This window comes from Protopterus annectens, chromosome 2.part1, assembly GCF_019279795.1.
Source record: "Protopterus annectens isolate FY-2018-M chromosome 2.part1, PAN1.0, whole genome shotgun sequence".
Classification (NCBI taxonomy): domain Eukaryota; kingdom Metazoa; phylum Chordata; order Ceratodontiformes; family Protopteridae; genus Protopterus; species Protopterus annectens.
Window position 1 is genome coordinate 1,939,283,143 of NC_056729.1, and position 18,141 is coordinate 1,939,301,283.

Sequence of the window (18,141 nt, forward strand, 5' to 3'; positions counted from 1 at the left end):
CGATTACCTCTCTTGATCTAGATGTGAAACCCTTTGTGATGAGGTGGGCTATGTAGAAGGTCTTTCTAACCACTTTGGCAATGTGGTTTTCAAAGGAGAGATTGCTATCAACTTGGGTCCCTAATAACTTTCTCTGTACTTAATGGGTTTCTGCCTATGTGGTAATTTGTGGGCACATTGTTTTTGCCAAAGGGTATGACTATACATTTTTTGGCATTTAGCTTTAAACCATGGTGCTGGCACCAGTTGTCTGTCTCTGTGAGACCTTTTTGAAGGATGTTTGTGTCAGCTGGAGAGTCGATTATGTCGCCCAGTTTGCAGTCGTCTGCAAACTTGGTGAGCCATAGTCCTCCCACGTTTGCCTGTACCTCGGAAAAGTATATACCGAACAAGAGTGTTCCCAGGACAGAACCCTGTGGGATGCCACTTGTGACTGGTTTCGAGTCTGACATGGCTCCAGCAGCTCTCACTCTGTGGGTTCTGTCTTTGAGCCAGTTTGTGACCCATCTTGTGACATAGGGGTTTATATTTAAGCTGGATAGCTTATCTATGATGCCCGAGTGGGGTATTGTGTCAAATGCCTTTGCAAGGTCCAGATAGGCTGTGTGGACTACCTTCCCTTCATCTATGGCTTTGGTGACTGTTTCGAAGAAGTCAACCAGGTTCAAAAGGCAGGATCTGCCCTTGGCAAAGCCGAACTGGGTAGGATCTAGTGTCTGTAGGTCCCCAATGTCTTTGTTTATGAGCTCCATGATGATCCTCTCCATAGCCTTGCAGACTAAACTAGTCAGGCTTATGGGGCAATAGTTTCCAGGGTCCGTAGAGGCTCCACCTTTGTGGAGTGGGACCACTGTTGCTGTACGCCATTCTGTGGGCACATATCCTGTAGTGAGGCTGAGATTGTATAGCTGTTTTATTTGAGGGATTAGTTCCTCTTGGAGTTCATGTAGGACGCAACCTGGGACGCCATCTGGTCCCATGGAAGCAGTGTGTAAACTTGATCATAGGATCACAAGATCATGAATTAGTAACAGGCTAACTGACCTTGTGGGCCATTCCAAGTCCAGCCAATTACCCCAAGTGAGAATCAAACTCTGCACCTTGTGCCTTTAAGATGAATACCTTAACCACTATACCAAGCTCCCAGCCTTGCAGACATATTTATATTCTTTAACTGTATACATATTTACTTACTCTGATCTTTTTTTTAATTTATTTCTGTTTGTATACTATGTCTTGTAATATTACTATATTCACAGGTTTTATATTTTAGCTATGATCCTAGGGTAGAATATCATAAAATAGAACATTTATATTTACCTTTACACATTTGGTACTCTTTAATATAGTACTACTGTTAGAATCAGTCATATTTTCCTTAAATATTATGTCTAATAGTATCTGAACAAACATCTGATAAAGCTACCCTTTTAATATTCAAACTTTCCATAATAAATTATTCTGAGATATTCAGTTTTCATATTATTAAAAAGACAATAACAGAGAAAGACAATCCTAATTTTTTTATCAGAAGTGTTTTTCTATAGGCAAGTATATAAAGTATCATTTTAGTGTTTTTTAAGCACTCAGAACTATTTAATAACTGGCAGTGGTTTAGAATGCAATCCCCTTGTCTTTTGCTTATTATTTAACTGTATTCACTGATACCTTAGCATTTGATTAAAAAATTATGATTATTTACTTTTAGACAGGAAGAATTAACCTGGACAGTTCATAAAATTTTCCCACAGCATCACTAAAATGCTCATAACTCTAATTAAGCTGTTTCAAGATGATCCTCAGGACAAGGGCTTGCAAATGAATAGTTTATCACCTACAATTCATTCAAAAATGCTCAATAGTAAATCCAGGCTATCCCCACACTATTCATCAATCCCCCCAAACCCCTCCATACCACCATTAGACAACAAAAACACTCTAAAATATGTTAACCACTATGAAGCTATTGCATTTAAAGAAATAATATTTAATGATTCAGTAAGCACTATTTGTATGGCATGTTTAATATAAAGCAGAATGTCATTTTTTTTAAATGAGACATAGCATATACACTTGCATTAAAAATGACAGTTATGTGTGATCCAGGCTTAAATTGTAAAAGTGTAAATGTTTTTCTAATTTTCTAATTATTTGATAATATTCCAATAATAACATTTATATATGTAAAAAAAACTATATTTGTTATACTTTGTTTATAACATAGCATAACTTTCCTGGGGCTATTGTATGTCAAGTATGCTATCAGCAGCAAGCATTGAGAACTATGTAATAACTGACAGTGGTTTAGAATGCAATTCACTGTCATTTACTTATTATGTAACTTGTATTCTTTGACATCTTGGCATATAATTAAAATATTATGGTTATTTACTTTTATACAGGAAGAAGTGATCTGGACAGTTCTTATAATTTCAGAACTCACCCAGCATCACAAAGCTGGTTTCATGATAAGGGCTTGAAAATCAACAGTCTATTTATTACAATTTACATAAAGACACATGTAAGTAAATCCAAGCCACTTCCACACAACACATCAATCCTCTAAACCCCTACAAACCACAAAAAAATAAATAAATAAATAAAAACCACTCCAAAGTATGTTAACCACTAAAACGCTATTGTATTTAAAGAAATAACATTTAATTATTCAGTAAGCATTATTTGTATGAGATGTTTAATATAAAGCAGACTGTTATCTTTTAAAGGAGACATAGCATATAAACTTGCATTAAAAGAATGACGGTTACTTATGATTCAGGTTTGACTAGTAAAAGTGTAAATGTTACTGTAATTATTTGATAACATTCCAATAATAACTGTTGTATATGTAAAAAACTATATTTTTTATACTTTGTTTATAACATATGTGACGATTGGGGAGATATTGGCGAAGGCTGCCAGCCTAGTCAAATAGAATTTAATATATAGTTCTATCAACTGTATAAATAAATGTAAAATACAGGCTTGTGTTTCTAAATGTAAGAAAACACTGTGAAATGTGGAACTGTAAAATATATGACAACATTGCATTCTACTGGCCCAGTGAAGCATGTTGTATCCTTTCATGTTTGAATTCGGCCCAAGGGCGGCTGGATGAAGATTTCATGCCCATTGTTTTAAGGCTAAAGTTTATGACCAGAATTTAGATGTGGAAGGTGCTTTTATTGCTTTAGTTTCTGTTAGCATATACATGTGAAATGTCTTGTATCGTTGTAAATTTCTGAGGAGGGGTTAGATTGCTAAATAATGCAGTTTGTGGCCTGAGAACTCAGACCAGATGTTAAGATGATGCAATATGAATACTGTGAAAACCTAAGTGTCAAAAAATGATGTAATTTTGGGAGGGCTTTAGAGATATGTTTGTTAGTAATCTTTAAATACTATTTCTCACAAGAGACAAGGAGCATTTTGACTGTGGACATCTAACTTACCAGCACTGCCTATGCTCTTTATGTATGTAAGTAGGATTGTAGCACTGTGTTTTCTCTTAAGATTAGCTAAAGATTAAAAAGTTAGATTAAGTATTTTTCCGTATAATCAGATCTTTCCTACATTATTTATATTTTAAGTTTCTGTGTGATCTGTGAACTCTTAGATATCTCTGTGGTGTAGTAGATTTGTCTTGTGTTTTAATTATTTATTATTAAATATTTTTAAAACCTTCTACCTGTAGCTGGTTTGTGTAGAGATGAAGTATGCTTTAGAGTACATTATATATTTATAGAGTTTACTGTCTAAGTCCTTCCAATAAGCCTTAGACTGTATAGTCACATTAACATTGGATATTAATATTCCACAGTAATAATTGGACACCCTTTTAAGGGCCTTTTATTAGCTGATATTATTAACTGGGTGGTGGCAGTAATTACTACCGTATAGTCTGGGTAAAGGGGCACAGCTGGAGAATCTGTGTCAGCCTTTCCCATGAGTGTCTGTAAAGTGTACAAATACTTATCTCAAAGTGTGTGTGTGTGTGTGTGTGTGTGTGTGTGTGTGTGTGTGTGTGTGTGTGTGTGTGTGTGTGTGTGTGTGTGTGTTGTGTCAGCTACTTGGGCAGGGACATGAAGCAGTGGTTGGACAGAGAGGGTACTGGAGGTTCTAGCTTGCCCAGTTGGGCTGAGACCTGTACCCTATAACTGTGCCAGTGGGGAGTCTTATTGGGGACCTGGTGAGCAAGGGAGCAGCCAGCCCCAGACTGACTGTGATCTCTGTGTGCACTTAAGGGAAATTGTACTTTACTGTGTGTATTAATTATCCTTTTCTCTTCTATGAGATGACCTCCCTGGTGTTATTGGTGAGGACTGAGGCTCCTTGATTGCTGGGCCAGGGCACGGTCGTCACAACATAGTATAACTTACTATCAGTAGCACACTACTAGACCATTTTAAGAACCCAGAATGTAACTTAACATGCCTCTTTAGTGTCATCAGTTGCATCTTGTATTAAATTTAATAGTACATTACTCAACTATGCCAAGATATCAGAAAGTGTGCCACCTAACATAAGTATCCTCATAGTAATGATTAACTTTTAATAAAATTTATAGTTTAACCTTTTATTTATTTAACATTTGTTAACCAGGAAAGTCCCACTTGGAACAAAGCCAATGTTCAGCGATGCCCAGGGAGAAACGCTCCAGATGCATTTCTTTGTAATGTGGGAGGAAACCGGAACACCCAGAGGAAACCCAGATGAATGCACGGAGGACATGCAGACTCCACATAGAAGATGCTCCAGCTGCAAATCAAACCCAAGAACGTCTTGCTGTGAGGTGACAACGTCACCACTGCACCACTGTACCGTCCTTTTAAACTCTAAATGAAAATAAGTGCCTTTAATTTCATGTATAACTAAAAGAATTGATCTTCAACGTTAAAAAGGAAAGAAGTAAATGATTTACCTTGAAAAAAGTAATATTCAGCACCTGTTCATAAATATTCAAGCACTTCTTTAAATTAATAAGAATTCATAACCATGAAATTCTTTGATTTCATTTGCCCTTCAGTTAACTGTTTTTGTCTTTTAATAACCAATCATCCCTTGTTGCATTTCTCTTCAAACAAGTTGACAGATTGCAGTCCATTTCTTCTGCTTTTTTCTAGGATTTTATTTTTCTGTATAAAGTTCATTGCATCTTCCAAGGTGTTAAAAACCTTCTTTCCTTCTGGAAGGTGAATCCTTATTTTTGCTGGAAACAACATTTATGCTTGAATATTGTTTTACTTTAAGCTTTTAACAAGTGACACACACACTTTTATCCAATTTTGAATGTCCATTGTCAAATCTTATAATACTGTCTAATTTTAACTGGATAATTAGTCTATGCAGCTTTTAAGAAAACTAAATCCTTATCTTGACTTGAGAAATATCTTATGATGCCTGACCTTGGTGAAGGTGGGTTTCTTTTTCAAGATGAGTTGGAAAGTGATATATGTGACCTTTCGATGCCAAAGGAAAAAGCCTCAGGCAGGTTCAATGTTTTAGGCAGCCGGGTATTAAGGAATTGAATCATACTATCTCCTTCTGTACATTTTCAGGAATCATGTAAATCCCAATGTGATTCCTTCTAGATCTGTTCTCTAAGTCTTCTATTTTTTCCTGGAATAAGTTGTTTTGTTTCAGAAGAAATTCAGTGTTAAACTCATGTTCAAGTGATCTTCCATCAAAACCAGACATTTCCTCTTCTATACTCAAGATTTGAGATGATTGTTGTATAAGAGACTCACTCAGCACTTCAACTTATTTTTTACATTCCTCTTTAAAATTGTCCATTCTGCTTTCTAATTTATCCATCTTTACAGATAACTGACTGATGTTACTTAGTATAATCCGTGTCTTTTTTCATTGTACTGTCCTGTATGCTGGGCTTAGTGTGACTCATTCGGAGACCATCTGGATAATGTAGTGGTGCATTGGTAGCATTGTTGCTTCACAGCAAGAGGTTCTCTGGTTTGATTCTTGGCTGGGGTGCCTTCTGTGCAGAGTCTGCATGTCTTCCCTGTGTTTGTGTGGGTTTCCGCCTGGGTGCGTGGCTTCCTCACACAATTCAAAGACATGCATCTGGAGTGTTTCTCTCCAGGCCTTTGCTGAAAATTGGCTTTGTTTTAAGTCAGACTTTCTCAGTCAACAAATGTAAATAAAAAATTAGTCCTTTCTAGTTTTCTTGATGGGAAAAAGCAATTAAAGTTTCAAACTTGTTATTTTTTGTAGTAAATCTTTCAGCAGATGTTCAACTATAAATCCATCACGTTTTGAAATGTTCTATTTGAGTTTTTTTTTTTTTTTGTGAAAATCCTGTCAGAGATGTTAAAATGAAGCAAAGCTAAAAAGCAGTGCTGTTAACTGCTTACCATCTTGGCCACATACCCAGATGATGAGATTCTGACAGATATTCATATATATATTTTTTAATATGCACCTATGAATGCACATTCTTTCAATTAAATTGCATGTGTCCAGGCTAACTGGCTGTGTTAAATGTTTGAATTCTTGTCAGTGTTGTAGCATACAAGATAAAGCTTGACAATGGCCCAGACAATCTGGGATCGATTAGTAGCTTGGTCATCTGAGGCACTATTAGAGGAGGATGGGCATGTCCATCTTGGGGGGGGGGGGGCATTTACTTATGATCACTTTGTGATAGGTTACTGGTAGATAATGGGAGTGGACAGTGGGCATGGTCTTCAGGGAGGCACGGCAGTGGCTGAGTTACAGCAGAGATAGGATGATATGTCAGCATCCCAATTTCATATCAGCAAATCAACTCCTAGATACAAGCTTATACAAAGTGGTAGGAATCTAAGGCACACATACAAACATATACAAAAAAATATTCTTGACAGTTGTATGATTCCACCCCCGGGTGTCTTGATCCTTTCACAGACCCCAAATATAATTTACAGGTTTGTTGGGTTTGGTAGACTGGTAGATGAAGAGATGGCCTTTGGAGCAGCAGATGGTCAAGTAGAGGTGGGAGTGGAGTGGAACTAAAAAAATAATAATAAAGTTCAGTGTGTGTATGAGTTGTGGGTTACTGAGATTGTTGTAACTGTGTTGTGTTGTCGGAAATGTGTAAATAAGAGACTGAGTATACATGTGCAGTAGGGATTTTGGCCTCGGTATGATATATATATATATATATATATATATATATATATATATATATATATATATATATATATATATAGTTATAATTCTGATTTTTAAAGGTGAGTTTGTTTCATTTGTCTGTGATATCATATTTGTGGCAAATAAATTGTTATGTTTTTACAGTTATAGGATCAGGGATAATGAAGTGGTGGGTATTTCTGATATGTGGGTGTCACGGGTCTTATGTATTGTCTGTGTATGATTTAAAAATATAAACATATTGTCCTGTGACAAGATTATGTTATGCCATCCTCACAACTGTGTCATAATGATGGCCACACTTATGATGATATCTTACTTTTGGCCCTTTCTCAAGGTTCCAGTTTAGATATCTGAACTGGTTTTAACTTTATACGGACTTTCATCTTTACACTGTTCCTTCTATATTCACATACCTCATTTTACTTTGCCATGCAAGACTGCTATTTGGGAGCCTTTTACTAAATGATGCTGATACACTTAGTGTCTCTTATACTGTTGACTGCTGTTAAACCTGCAGAACTTGAGATACAAAGACAGACAATGTCATGAGACCTGATGAATGATGGACAGGATTATTGATTCTTATGGACTATGTGTCTAGGATTCAGGATGCAATGGTTAATACTGTGCCTCATTCCTTTTTGCATATTATCTGTTCCTTACTCTTCTCCTACTTCGAAGCACCTTCAGTCTGGGGATGTAAACCTTATTAATGGTCCTACTATTACACTTAACTTCTTGTGTAGCACATATCTCATCCCTCCATCACATTTATGGTGTCTCCAGTTCCATTGTCTAAAACTTTAAATTTACCATATATTAGCATGGGTGGTAATAAGAAATCAGACATTAACCTGGTTGATTCCTTTGGAAAAGTTGTAATGGAGGAGGGCAAATCAGTACACACAATATAGATCTCACAAATGTGTTTAGCACTATCCCATAGAGTGGTATTGTCAGCTAAATGAAATCCATATGCAACTTCCTGGATTGCAAACTAGCTCACAAATAGAACTCCAGAAATAAAAGTGGGTCTCTCTGTCTCCTCCAAAAGACCCTTCACTAACAGCATACCCCAGCATTCAGTCCTTCGGTCATGTCTCTTTCTCATTTATTCTCAGAGGTCAAAGCTAAGTCTGCAGCTAACCTTAAATTTGGTGCATGCATAAATTTCCCAGAGGACTCCATTATCCTCCAATAGGGCCTGCCCAAGAAAAAAACAGCTGCTGCCAAAACTATGAACTAAAACTAAATGCTAAGAAATGTATTATCATATTCTTTGGAAAGCATGATTCCCCTTCTAGCTATCACTTTGACAACACAGTCCTAAAAATTCATCCCATAGTCATGAATCTGGTAACCTATGAAAGCAACAAACTCTCCTTTCATCACCACATATCCACTATTGTAAGGAAGTACTTTTTCATCACAGCCTACATTTAAGTTATGGTGTTTGGTCCAGAGATGTAATCGTTCTACTATGCAAAGCACTCTTTACGATCATTGAGCATCATTGAGCACAATGCCCCTTTTGGTATGTTATTGCCCCAAATGCTTGTCACACTGGAATGAGCACAATGTTTTCTCAATAAGAAAATCAAGGGCCTAAACCATACAAATGAGGGCCATCTCAAAGTCCTGTCATTCTTCTCTTTATCATGCAAGCTAGTGAGAGGTAACCTTTGCCTTATGTAGACAGTTTCAACAGATCCTATTACACATTCACAAGCCCAGTGTTGGCACCTGCTTCTGAGATCTCAATCTCTTCTGCAGCATGAATTGAACTTGTTGGGGGATATGTATATACCCCAGAGATTTCTACTTCTGTGAAATCATAGTCCTCTCTACATTAAATGTAGTACTTCTCTTACTCTATTCAAAAGTAATTTGTATGAATGGATGGGAAGCCACAAATTCAACCCAGGTTTAGCACGCAAGTCCCCCATGGCTACAGCACAGCATAATGCACCAGGTGTCACCAAATGGGCAGGTTGTTTGCCTGTGATAAGTGGGCTGAGGACCATGCCTACGTTTACCTACACCAGGGACCCATGCTAACGGTGGTGGGGTGTTTAAGTGCCCTTACTGGCCAGTGTGTGCCGACCATAAATTACAGTAGCCATGGGTCAATACTTACTGGTTGGCCTGTGGTCAGTTGCCCAGCTTGGATTATCTGGGATAGTTCACTGAGGAACTGGATGTAAAACAACCAGCCTGCCAAGCATGAACTAAGAATTGCTACATTCAATGTAGGCTCACTAAGAGGATGCATTTTTGAAGTGAATGACATGATGGTAAGGAGGAGGCTTTATCTTATATATCCAGGATAGAAGATGGATCAGCAGTGAATAAAAGTCAATTGGATTGGGATCTAGAGTGCACTACTCAGGAAGAGGACAGAGTAGAAATTGTTTTTGAATTGTGGTGAGGGCGTGACATCTGAAGAGAGTGAGGGATGTCTTCAGAATTAGTGACAGACTCTTGGGAATCAGACTCCAGCCTAATGATATTGCACTATTCATAACCTCAGCCTATGATAGGGCAGTATTTATAACCTCAGCCTATGATAGGGCAGTATTCATAACCTTAGCCTATGATAGGGCAGTATTCATAACCTCAGCCTATGATAGGGCAGTATTCATAACCTCAGCCTATGATAGGGCAGCATTCATAACCTCAGCCTATGATAGGGCAGTATTCATAACCTCAGCCTATGATAGGGCAGTATTCATAACCTCAGCCTATGATAGGGCAGTATTCATAACCTCAGCCTATTCCCCACAGCAAGGTTGTGATAATGAGGAAAAGAGTGCAGGATCTACTAGATAAAGCAGGACAACATGAACTGATGTTGATAATAGGTGACCTGAATGGACATATCAGTACAGACAGACCAGGATATGACAACTGCCTGGGTCCACAGGGGTGGGGGAACAGCAATAAAGGAGAGGCCATTCTAGATTTCTATCTGGTAAATGTCTTGATGTTGGCGAACACATGGTTCTGCAAGAAAGGTAGTCACATGATTACATACAAGATTGAAAAACACGTAACTTAGGTAGACTTCCTCCTAATAAGAAAAGGGCACTATGGAAGAATCAGTGATTACAAAGTCACCCCCAGTGAAACAGTCGACCCACAGCATAAACCACTGCTTGATGCAATCAACTGCAAGCAGTGGTCAGGGAAGACTCTAAGAACAAAGAAACTCTATCAGGTTGCAAAATAAAAACAGAAAGATGAAGGTGATGGTCAGGTACCCTTCATAAATGATGGCAGCAAAAACCTGCTCACTAGTCCACAGGACATCGGCTCTACTAGACATCTAAAAAAGCCTCGGACTAAACATGGATTTACAAATATTTATTCAAAAAAACCTTAATATTTACTCTTTAAGCAATTTCATCCATTTACATATTGGACTTCATCAGAACTTTGAATTGCTGGGGAGGCTTTTTGTAGTAGTCTACTCTTGGTATAGGCGCTGGGTAGCATGGTTCAGCAGTACAATAAATCTTAGACTTGCACACTGGTCTGGAATTTAAGTTGAAGGTGATACAGCCAATAGGAGAAATCCCACAGACTACACCCAATCAGAATTAGGAATAACTGTCTTTCTTCTCCCTCCTTGACCAAGAGCAAAGCAGTAGCTCTAATCCCAAAATGGCACCTGAGAATTGGGTCATGGGCCAAACACCTATCATCAGTCTCTAGGAAAGGTAGAAATTAATCCCTCTGCTCTTTCTGACACCAGGAATAAAACAGAAGTATGTCTCAGGCTGGTTCATATGACAGTTTCACAGGCTACCCATTGATCTATGGTATAATTCCGTATTTTATATTTTAAAATTAAGCTGTAAAAGGGGAGGTGGGATAATTTTCTAGGTGGGCGGCCGCGGTGGTACAGCGGTTAATGTTGCCACCTCAAGGCAAGAGGTTTTCCAGTTTGATTCTTGGCTGGAGTGCCTTCTGTGTGGAGTCTGCATGCCCTCCCTGTGGTCACATGGGTTTCCTCCAGGTGCTCCGGTTTCCACCCACATCCCAAAGTCATGCTGCAGGTGGATTGGGCACTCTAAATTGGCCCTAGGTGTGAGTGTGCATGTGTGTGTGTGCCTTCTGTAGAAGGTTGGGCACCGGGCTGGCAACTCGACACTGTAAAACTCTACTGCCAATCATTCTGCGGTCCAAATGAAAAAGCCAAAAGAAGAAGAGGAAGGAGATAATGTTCTAGGTATTATAGTGTGCTCCTATTGGGTACAAAAATATGAAAGATAAAATAAAGTTTTTCACTTTATAGAAGGGCCTCCACAGTATAACATTGTACTGACTAGATATAATGTGATAGGAATGGGGCGAGCTTTTAAACTCAAATTCACATAAGGAATGGGCCACTTAAAAGCAACTAGATTTAAAAACACAACAAGGCAGAGTGAACAGGAATGGTAAGAATTCAAAATACTCACAGAGTGACTATAACTGGCAGATCTCATAGGTTTTGGGGGGGGGGATTCTTTCTACTACATATCCTGTAGATGCAAAAGTTATGATTAAACACATCATATTCCTTACTCTTATTAAAGTATCAGGCACTAGGACCATACCCTCTCTTTTGTGTCAAGCATGTAAATTAAAAAAAAACAAATACAATTAAAATGTATTATGATTGATTGTAAATTCACTAAACAGATATGAATTACCCCATATAATACACTACACAAGTTAAAACGTAGTCATATTTCTTTATATAGGTAACACTGCCTGTTATGTACTCTACAAGGTAGAGTGTCTGTACCAGTTGTTATATTGGTTCAAGCCTTATCTAGTCTACTAAAGAGTTGTGTCCCACTTAAAAGAAGTAACTTATACAACATTAATAAGAAATCTATATTCTCTGACATATATTTAATAGAAATTATTTGACATAAATACATACAAATGAAAGCAAATGAATATACTTTAAAGAAAAAAACATGAATGTAAATATATACTAATGTACTAAAAAACATGCTATTTTGGGAAATTTATACAAGGGAATTATTAAGTAGAACATTTTCTACTCCATATAAAATAGCTAGAATTGCAATAAATAAGAGGAGTTGTAAAATGCTGAAGCTGTAAGAAAAATATAGATGTAGATTGGGAACATATTTTTGTTAAATGTACAAACAAAACTTGGAAGATATTGGGAACAAATACAGGTATTTGGCCAAGAATTATGAATAGGCAGCTTTAGGATTGAAAAAAAATGTGATTTTATATAACATTCCAAGACCAGAAGCAGTAAAATGCTAATAGTCACTTTGGAGGATATTAGATATAGCAAGAACACTAATAACTAGAAACTAATTAAAGGAAACAGAACCTACGTTTACATCATATTGCACAGCAAAGAAACCTGAATAATAACAGCACTTCTGGAAATATATATCAATGGTGCCATGTCAAATGAATGAATGACTGAATGAGTTTAAGTTTTATATAGAATAAATATTACATTTATGAGAACACACACATGCCCTAGATAGTTATTTAGTAGTTCAATAGTTTGCAAAATGACTTTATGCCAAAATGGTTGTATTATAAGCTATTACAAGAATTGCAAACGGTACTATGAACTGTACCATGAAATTGTTTCTAAATACTTATATATGCTTTTCTGCTTTTTTATGACTGTCGATATTACAACAAATGCAAATCTTTTGGAAAAATTATTATAATGACTGGACTTCTGGGGATAACATTATATTTAATGCCTGGCCCTCTTCATTCTGTAGAAGTTAATGAAAATCCATTACAAACCAAAAGGATTTTTGAAATATGAGTATTTCATGGGAAACCATTTTGTTTGACAGATCTGACAAAACCCAGTCTTTGGTAGTCTAGGGAATATTCAGTTGAGAAATAATTAATTTTGCTGTGAACATGCTACAATGTAATGGGGAATTGCAATTCAAATGTTTTGTAACTTTAACTTTTTGCTTTATTGTTTGTATCATACTCTGATTATGATTCTGTAGTGACTTGTTGATATCTCATTTCGTTATTTTCATTTTTAGGGAGATGAAGTGCTACAGTGGTTAACATTGTCACCTCATAGCAAGAGGTTCTCCGGTTTGATTCTCGGTTGGAGTGCTTCTTTGCTGTGTCTGCATGTCTTCCCTGCATTTACACAGGTTTTCTTTGCATGGTTTGGTTTCCTTCCACATTCCAAAGACATGTCTGGAGCATTTCTCTCTAGGCCTCCCATAAAAATGGGCTCTGTCCCGGTCAGATTTTCCCAGTAAACAAATGTTACAAAACTAAACAAAGATTCAGGTTAAAAAAGACTGCTTCATGTAGAGTAATGTAGGCATCCAAATATGTTTAAGAGGTGATTCTGTTAAGTCTGGTAATACAAAAAGTTTATCAGCATAACTGATGTAAGTCAAGAGAAAGTTCTGTATTGTAGGATAAAGAACAAAAAAGTCTCTGCCACAGTAAGGGCTTTAAAGAGTAGGGTTACTATTTTTTTTCTTTTTTAATTCTCTTTATTATTTTATACAAATAACAACAGCAAAGGACAACAAACTAGATCAACAGAACTAAATACATTCAGAACTATATACACTTATACTATGCCCAAAATTACAAAGAGAGTGACAAGGTAAACAAATATTCAGTTCAAAATATGTTCAAATAATATTCTCCAATATTCTTTGAGATGAGGTTTCTGGTTAGTATTGAGTTTTCAAAAATATAATGCAAGTCAAATGACAAAAATAAAGGTAGTGAAAACAGACTGATATTGCAATCAGAGGCTGTAAAGATAGGAGAATGTCAACTATCTAATAGAAATGAAGACAGACAGTCAGGGAAGAAACTCAGGAAGTGTAGTCTGCAAGATCAAGAACAAATGTGATACGTTCATCAGGGGAGCACTGGATGGACAAGGCAGAGGTGCTTGCATTTTGGCACAGCAGAAACAAATCAGCAAGCTCAGTACTAGCGAGTTTAGAATAAATGAGAGACTGAAGCAGAAGGAGAATAAACAATGCCAATGATGTGGTCAAGCACTGAAGCAAGGTCTGTTTAAATAAGGCAGTATGACTCACTTTCCAGTACCAAGTGAGATATACCATAAGCAAATTTAAAATGGAGGAATGTCTAACCAAAACGAAGGAGTTAGCATTACAAGAAAATAAAAGCATGGAGTAGTATTTCAAATCAGAGGTGGAGTAAGTAGTGTTTTTATTTTCTGGAAATGGGTCTGTTCCAGTTGGAGGGGCACAGGTATTTCAGGCATTTGTTCCAATAGGCCAAACATACTAGAAATAGGACATTTTTAGTATCATAGCTATTGTCATAGCAATTGTCTGAATATAAATAACTGTTTTTTCTTTTAGATTTTTGCAGCAAATTCCTTAGAAATAGTGGTGTGTGATTTGCCATCGTCATGTAGGACCAAATCATCAACACAGAGAAACACACAATATTATTAAAGTTGAGGTGATTAATCAGTGATGGCTGGTGACTTCAAATCAAAGGGGGGCTGCAGGAGACAGCTGAATGGGTGGCGCCAATGAGAAGGGATGTGGCCAACTAGAAAGGGCGGAGCTATGCTCAAAACCACAACAACTGGAACTTTAATTAAATACGCTGCCCTGGGTGCCAAACCATCATTACTAGAGTCCAATCAAGACAAAATGAAGTGTAGAAGAAAAAACAAATATTTCAATGTATTGGCGACATGACAGCTCACTTAATATCTAGATGGAAACAAAAAGGTTGTGAGGCTTGAAAAAAATAAATTACTTTTTAAGTACATTACTGGAATGCCAGTCAAAATCAAGTATAAAAAAAACAAGCAGCACTCATCTCAAACCACTTCTCCTTCCACTGCAGTTCTAATTATAATTTATATTCAACTTTATAAAAGTACCAAGTGCCATGCTGAAAGTAGCAATCTCTGTGATACCCCACTTGTAAAAATCTTTCTTATCCAAAAAAAAAGAACTGCTGCCTGACAACAACTATCTACTTGTTTCATGGGGAAAACATGATCAAAGTAAAAAAAAAAAATGAACAGCAAACAAGAAACAAGCTCAAGATAAATTGCTTAAAGGATTACTGCACAGATTATGGACCACAAGTGATAGATTGGCATTCTGTTTAGTTTACAGGTAAAGCCTACAAAGATGACTATGACATGACAACAAATGTCATGAGCTTCTGAAAATTTTGTAACCATGTCCTTTATTGCAAATACTGTCATATGCATTTCAATACCTAAGGCTTATACGTTATCTAGTTATGTAAATATTCTCTGCATGGCAACAACAAAAAAGGCTTTCAATGTTAGTAATTCTTTAACAGTATGCTTATTGAAGCTTACTTGCATCTTACAATCTCAGACAAGCTTACCTGATGATCATTAAAGCATTGCTACTTAAACACAGAACAACAGGGCACTGTGACAGCATGCATTTTTTTTTAATAATAAGCATAAATCAACAGTATAAAAATATGACAGAAAACCACAAAATTTTGCAAAATCAAGGAGAGATGAAAAGTCACTGTTGTACTTGTGTCTACCTTAGATAGGGGCATACTCTGTACAGTTACACTGTATAACTGATCCTTGCCTTGCTTGGACACATCCAGAGTCACTACATGGGGGAGTGGGGTGTAACAAATATGTCACAATTTGAAATGTTTCTGGCTGACGGCGATGGCTCTGATCATGCCTCTCAACCTCAGAGCAAGAAATATGAACAAAGCCATACATAGAAGAGGACAAAGACCCAAAAATAAGGACTATTTTTAAATATTTCTCTTATAAACTTACATGTATCAGTAGTGACTGTAGTAGTGGTAGTATCAGTTTTTAGTTTACACTACTATTTTCTGAAGTTCATCTCTCTGCGTCAGTGTCTGTAAACTGCTACAAGGTGGTCACCTGCCAGATAGCAAGCAACACATGGGTCAGCAACAGAGCAAAACTAAAGGGCACCATTGTCACCTTTGAACTGTCTAGAATCAAACCACTAAAGCCATTTGCCTGATTGCATCACATGATTTTACAGTCTTACAAGCTCCCTCACCATTCCGTTTCCCATGCCTGTTTCAAGTAATTCAAAACAAGGCTAGTGCATTTGTAAACAATTCCAATATGTCTTTTGTATTCATAAATGCAGATGTGGAAAGAGCTAAAAATGATAGCAGTACTACACTTTAATCTGCGAACTGCTGTCGCGCTGTCTTGTTGGGACAGTAATCCAACAAGCAAATTACTACCTCCCGTGCAGAACATTGCACATCTGTGTTTACTGGTGCTACCTGCGGTTGCCTCATGCCCCTTAAGGCTACAACAGCACTGCATTCACTAGAAGTTGGGAACACCTTGATCTGGGGGTGCAGAGCTTGCACAAAAATCATAGCAAAATAAAAATAGTCATTTTTTTAAACCTTCAGTTACCTTTTTAAAGTACTGCAGCAAAATATAATACCAGTTTATTTTACCCCAGTTAGGCTACTACATACTCCCCCATCTTAAAGATGCACACACAGTCCCCCCAGGTAAGGCGCTTTGTGCTGATCAATGAAAGTAAACAAACTACAATGTAAAAAGGGAAAGCCGCTCCAGCCATGGCCAGACAAAGGGCACACAAGTAGAAAGTTTAAATCCCAAGACTAGTTCAGTTCAAGAATGTGAAAAATAAAATGGATGTTCAAACTCTTTTAGATTAATGCAGTTTATCGATGCACTGATGACCAGTAACCGCTAGATCAGCTGCAGCACAATCTAATGTCCGTATCATAATAACGATGGTCAACAGTGATCTGAGAAGAAGCCCAGCTCAATGTATAATCTTCCAGCATTGGAATGGACACACACACACACACACACACACACACACACACACACACACACACACACACACACCATTATTGACACCCACATTCTCACAGACCTGCGATCATAAATGGGAATGACCACTAGAATTTAATGCACTGCTGCTAAAACAGAATCACTACAAATGCCACAATGTACTGCAATCATATCCAATTCCTAAGAAAACCTTCCTCATTTTCACATTCTACTATGTTGTTGTCCAGCTGAGAAGGACTATGCTAAGCAAAAGTCACCACAGGCCAGTTAATTATCTACAGCCCATCAACAACTCAACCCCTCAGTGACCAAAATAAAATACCAGTTAGTTTCAATAAACAAGCCACAAGAACTGAGTGCATTCAAAGACATTTTCCACAGTTGTAAACAGAAAAGGTTGCTGATCACTTTATTAAAATAAATAAAATATACAAACACTGCAGTAATCAAAACATTGTACTTGACAAAGCACAGCAAATAAATTCCCAGAGCATACCTATGTATAGTAATTTTCCTTATTTGGAAAGTAAATGAAGTAATAAATACTAACTGAAACTGCCACAAAATTTGCAAAAATTGTTTACCACCCACACATTGATTTTGCTCCCTTTTGTTAGCTCACTGTCTCTCACACACGCACAAGTATCCAAGTTAAAAAATAAAAAGTTAAAAAAAGACATTGCACCACACATCTCCTAAATGTACGCCAGGTGCTAGTGACAGTTTCTGACATTAAATACATGCTCACAATTACATTAACTTTGCTTTTGTACTGTTCATGGCTGAGGCAGAGTTGTTTTTGCTTGGCCGTACCCTGGAATTAAAATTCTAGTTCAACTTGCTGAAGAAGCCACAGCACTTGCTAGTTTCCAGAATACAGGCTACTGTGACTTTTTTGGGCAGCCTGAGCTAATACCAAATCTAGGTAGTCATTCTTCCCTTTTCTCAGTTACAGTCACATATAAATTGATCTGTTTTTACACATTTATAGCATTCTGTCTAGACTCAGTCCTTTAGGTCAAGCACAAGTTATCTATAAGCAGCCCTCCTTCTTTACAAATGTAACGGTTTACATATATAGCTAACCACACACACATACACACACACACACACACACACAC